This window comes from Schistocerca piceifrons, chromosome 2, assembly GCF_021461385.2.
Source record: "Schistocerca piceifrons isolate TAMUIC-IGC-003096 chromosome 2, iqSchPice1.1, whole genome shotgun sequence".
Classification (NCBI taxonomy): Eukaryota; Metazoa; Arthropoda; class Insecta; order Orthoptera; family Acrididae; genus Schistocerca; species Schistocerca piceifrons.
The window spans coordinates 1,084,301,711-1,084,307,710 of NC_060139.1; positions in this window are offsets into that span (position 1 = coordinate 1,084,301,711).

Consider the following 6,000-nt stretch of genomic DNA (forward strand, 5'->3'; position numbering starts at 1 on the left):
CGCACACCCGCAAGTTGACGATTTATCCCAAAAATTGCATCGCAATTACTTGCTATAAGATTTGACCGACTTCCTCCTCAAATAGTAACATTGGGAACAGCGACGAATATATCTTGTCCTCGAAGTCATGTGTTTCATTACCGATGCACCACTACAGGATTGTTATGTACCTGGCACCTTCACATTGACGATTTATCACAGAAATTGCATCGCAGTTATTTACTACAAGATCCATGGCGAATATCGACGAATGTATCTCCTCCTGGTTGTCAAGTTTCTCTATTTCGATGCCCAGCTGCGAGTTTACTGTGTCCCTCGCACCCTGACATTGACATTTTAATCCTGAAATTGCGTCGGTAGTAAATATTAAAGGGAATAAGCCGAACCCTCCAAGAGCGAGAATTGCTGCTATAGTCATCAGATGTATCTCCTCGTTCTGGAATTTGTGTGTGTTTTGCGATGCACCATTTCAGGTTTATTGGATACCGCACACCTCAAATTGACGATTTATCCCAAAAATTGCATAGCAATTACTTGCTATAGGGTTTGACCGACTTCTTTCTCAAATAGTAACAATGGGAACAGCGACGAATGTATCTTGTCTTGGAAGTCATGTGTTTCTTTTCCGATGCACCACTACAGGATTGTTATGTACCTGGCACCTTCACATTGACGATTTATCACAGAAATCGCATCGCAGTTATTTACTACAAGATCCATGGCGAATATCGACGAATGTATCTCCTCCTGGTTGTCAAGTTTCTCTATTTCGATGCCCAGCTGCGAGTTTACTGTGTCCCTCGCACCCTGACATTGACATTTTACCCCGGAAGTTGCGTCGGTACTAAATATTAAAGGGACTAAGCCGAACCCTCCAAGAGCGAGAATTGCTGCTATAGTCGTCAGATGTAACTCCTCGTCCTGGAATTAGTGTGTGTTTTGCGATGCACCATTTCACAATTGTTGGATACCGCACACCCTCAAATTGACGATTTATCCCAAAAATTGCATAGCAATTACTTGCTATAGGGTTTGACCGACTTCTTCCTCCAATAGTAACATTGGGAACAGCGACGAATGTATCTTGTCCTGGAAGTCATGTTTTTCTTTTCCGATCCACCACTACAGGATTATTATATACCTGGTACCCTCACATTGACGATTTATCACAGAAATTGCATCGCAGTTATTTACTAAAAGATCCATGGCGAATTTTATCAAAGATAGTAACACTGCTAATATCGACGAATGTATCTCCTCCTGGATGTCAAGTGTCTCTATTCCGATGCCCAGCAGCGAGTTTACTGTGTCCCTCGCACCCTGACATTGACATTTTAACCCAGAGATTGCGTCGGTAGTAAATATTAAAGGGACTAAGCCTAACCCTCCAAGAGCAAAAAACGCTGCGATAGTCATCAGATGTATCTCCTCGTCCTGGAATTAGTGCGATGCACCATTTCACGTTTATTGGTTACCACACAACCGCAAAACGACGATTTATCCCAAAAATTTCATCGCAATTACTTGCTATAGGATTTGACCAACTTCTTTCTCAAATAGTAACAATGGGAACAGCGACGAATATATCTTGTCCTGGAAGTCATGTGTTTCATTACCGATGCACCACTATAGGATTGTTATGTACCTGGCACCTTCACATTGACGATTTATCACAGAAATTGCATCGCAGTTATTTACTACAAGATCCATGGCGAATATCGACGAATGTATCTCCTCCTGGTTGTCAAGTTTCTCTATTTCGATGCCCAGCTGCGAGTTTACTGTGTCCCTCGCACCCTGACATTGACATTTTAATCCAGAAATTGCGTCGGTAGTAAATATTAAAGGGAATAAGCCGAACCCTCCAAGAGCGAGAATTGCAGCTATAGTCATCAGATGTATCTCCTCGTTCTGGAATTTTTGTGTGTTTTGCGATGCACCATTTCAGGTTTATTGGATACCGCACACCTCAAATTGACGATTTATCCCAAAAATTGCATAGCAATTACTTGCTATAGGGTTTGACCGACTTCTTTCTCAAATAGTAACAATGGGAACAGCGACGAATGTATCTTGTCTTCGAAGTCATGTGTTTCTTTTCCGATGCACCACTACAGGATTGTTATGTACCTGGCACCTTCACATTGACGATTTATCACAGAAATCGCATCGCAGTTATTTACTACAAGATCCATGGCGAATATCGACGAATGTATCTCCTCCTGGTTGTCAAGTTTCTCTATTTCGATGCCCAGCTGCGAGTTTACTGTGTCCCTCGCACCCTGACATTGACATTTTAACCCAGAAATTGCGTCGGTACTAAATATTAAAGGGACTAAGTCGAACCCTCCAAGAGCGAGAATTGCTGCTATAGTCATCAGATGTAACTCCTCGTCCTGGAATTAGTGTGATGCACCATTTCACGTTTATTGGTTACCACACAACCGCAAAACGACGATTTATCCCAAAAATTTCATCGCAATTACTTGCTATAGGATTTGACCAACTTCTTTCTCAAATAGTAACAATGGGAACATCGACGAATATATCTTGTCCTCGAAGTCATGTGTTTCATTACCGATGCACCACTACAGGATTGTTATGTACCTGGCACCTTCACATTGACGATTTATCACAGAAATTGCATCGCAGATATTTACTACAAGATCCATGGCGAATATCGACGAATGTATCTCCTCCTGGTTGTCAAGTTTCTCTATTTCGATGCCCAGCTGCGAGTTTACTGTGTCCCTCGCACCCTGACATTGACATTTTAATCCAGAAATTGCGTCGGTAGTAAATATTAAAGGGAATAAGCCGAACCCTCCAAGAGCGAGAATCGCTGCTATAGTCATCAGATGTATCTCCTCGTTCTGGAATTTGTGTGTGTTTTGCGATGCACCATTTCAGGTTTACTGGATACCGCACACCTCAAATTGACGATTTATCCCAAAAATTGCATCGCAATTACTTGCTATAGGATTTGACCGACTTCTTTCTCAAATAGTAACAATGGGAACAGCGACGAATGTATCTTGTCTTGGAAGTCATGTGTTTCTTTTCCGATTCACCACTACAGGATTGTTATGTACCTGGCACCTTCACATTGACGATTTATCACAGAAATTGCATCGCAGTTATTTACAAAAAGATCCATGGCGAATTTTATCAAAGATAGTAACACTGCTAATATCCGCGAATGCATCTCCTCCTGGATGTCAAGTGTCTCTATTCCGATGCCCAGCTGCGAGTTTACTGTGTCCCTCGCACCCTGACATTGACATTTTAACCCAGAGATTGCGTCGAAAGTAAATATTAAAGGGACTAAGCCGAACCCTCCAAGAGCGAGAATCGCTGCTATAGTCATCAGATGTATCTCCTCGTCCTGGAATTCGTGTGTGTTTTGCGATGCACCATTTCACGTTTATTGGATACCGCACACCCTCAAATTGACGATTTTTCCCAAAAATTGCATCGCAATTTCTTGCTATAGGCTTTGACCGACTTCTTCCTCAAATAGTAACATTGGGAACAGCGACGAATGTATCTTGTCCTGGAAGTCATGTGTTTCTTTTCCGATGCACCACTAAAGGATAGTTATGTACCTGGCACCTTCACATTGACGATTTATCACAGAAATTGCATCGCAGTTATTTACTAAAAGATCCATGGCGAACTTTATCAAAGATAGTAACACTGCTAATATCGGCGAATGTATCTCCTCCTGGATGTCAAGTGTCTCTATTCCGATGCCCAGCTGCGAGTTTACTGTGTCCCTCGCACCCTGACATTGACATTTTAACCCAGAAATTGCGTCGGTAGTAAATATTAAAGAGACTAAGCCGAACCCTCCAAGAGCGTGAGTCGCTGCTATAGTCATCAGATGTATCTCCTCGTCCTGCAATTAGTACGATTCACCATTTCACGTTTATTGATTACCACACAACCGCAAAACGACGATTTTTCCCAAAAATTTCATCGCAATTACTTGCTATAGGATTTGACCGACTTCTTTCTCAAATAGTAACAATGGGAACAGCGACGAATATATCTTGTCCTGGAAGTCATGTGTTTCATTACCGATGCACCACTACAGGATTGTTATGTACCTGGCACCTTCACATTGACGATTTATCACAGAATTTGCATCGCAGTTATTTACTACAAGATCCATGGCGAATATCGACGAATGTATCTCCTCCTGGTTGTCAAGTTTCTCTATTTCGATGCCCAGCAGCGAGTTTACTGTGTGCCTCGCATCCTGGCATTTACATTTTAACCCAGAAATTGCGTCGGTACTAAACATTAAAGGGACTAAGCCGAACCCTCCAAGAGCGAGAATCGCTGCTAGAGTCATCAGATGTATCTCCTCGTCCTGGAATTAATGTGTGATTTGCGAGGCACCATTTCACGTTTATTGGTTACCACACAACCGCAAAACGACGATTTTTCCCAAAAATTTCATCGCAATTACTTGCTATAGGATTTGACCGACTTCTTTCTCAAATAGTAACAATGGGAACAGCGACGAATATATCTTGTCCTGGAAGTCATGTGTTTCATTACCGATGCACCACTACAGGATTGTTATGTACCTGGCACCTTCACATTGACGATTTATCACAGAAATTGCATCGCAGTTATTTACTACAAGATCCATGGCGAATATCGACGAATGTATCTCCTCCTGGTTTCAAGTTTCTCTATTTCGATGCCCAGCTGCGAGTTTACTGTGTGCCTCGCACCCTGGCATTTACATTTTAACCCAGAAATTGCGTCGGTACTAAACATTAAAGGGACTAAGCCGAACCCTCCAAGAGCGAGAATCGCTGCTAGAGTCATCAAATGTATCTCCTCGTCCTGGAATTAGTGTGTGATTTGCAATGCACCATTTCACGTTTATTGGTAACCACACAACCGCAAATTGACGATTTATCCCAAAAATTGGATCACAATTACTTGCTATAGGATTTTACCGTCTTCTTCCTCAAATAGTTACATTGGGAACATCGACGAATGTATCTTGTCCTGGAAGTCATGTGTTTCTATTCCGATGCACCACTACAGGATTAATATGTACCTGGCACCTTCACATTAACGATTTATCACAGAAATTGCATCGCAATTATTTACTAAAAGATCCAGGCCGATTTTTCTCAAACATAGTAACACTCCTAATATCGACGAATGTATCTCTTCCTGGTTGTCAAGTGTCTCTATTCCGAAGCTCAGCTGCGAGTTCACTGTGTCCCTCGCACCCTGAAATTGACATTTTAACCCAGAAATTGCATCGGTAATAAATATTAAAGGGACTAAGCCAAACACTCCAAGAGCGAGAATCGCTGTTATAGTCATCAGAAGTATCTCCTCGTCCTGGAATTAGTGTGTGATTTGCGATGCACCATTTCACGTTTATTGGTTACCACACAACCTCAAATTGACGATTTATCCCAAAAATTGCATCGCAATTACTTGCTACAGGATTTGACCGACTTCTTTCTCAAATAGTAACAATGGGAACAGCGACGAATGTATCTTGTCCAGGAAGTCATGTGTTTCTTTTCCGATGCACCACTACAGGATTGTTATGTACCTGGCACCTTCACATTGATGATTTATCACAGAAATTGCATCGCAGTTATTTACTACAAGATCCATGGCGAATATCGACGAATGTATCTCCTCCTGGTTGTCAAGTTTCTCTATTTCGATGCCCAGCTGCGAGTTTACTGTGTCCCTCGCACCCTGGCATTTACATTTTAACCCAGAAATTGCGTCGGTACTAAATATTAAAGGGACTACGCCGAACCCCCAAGAGCGAGAAACGCTGCTATAGTCATCAGATGTATCTCCTCGTCCTGGAATTAGTGTGTGATTTCCGATGCACCATTTCACGTTTATTGGTTACCACACAACCTCAAATTGACGATTTATCCCAAAAATTGCATCGCAATTACTTGCTATAGGATTTGACCGACTTCTTTCTCAAATAGTAACATT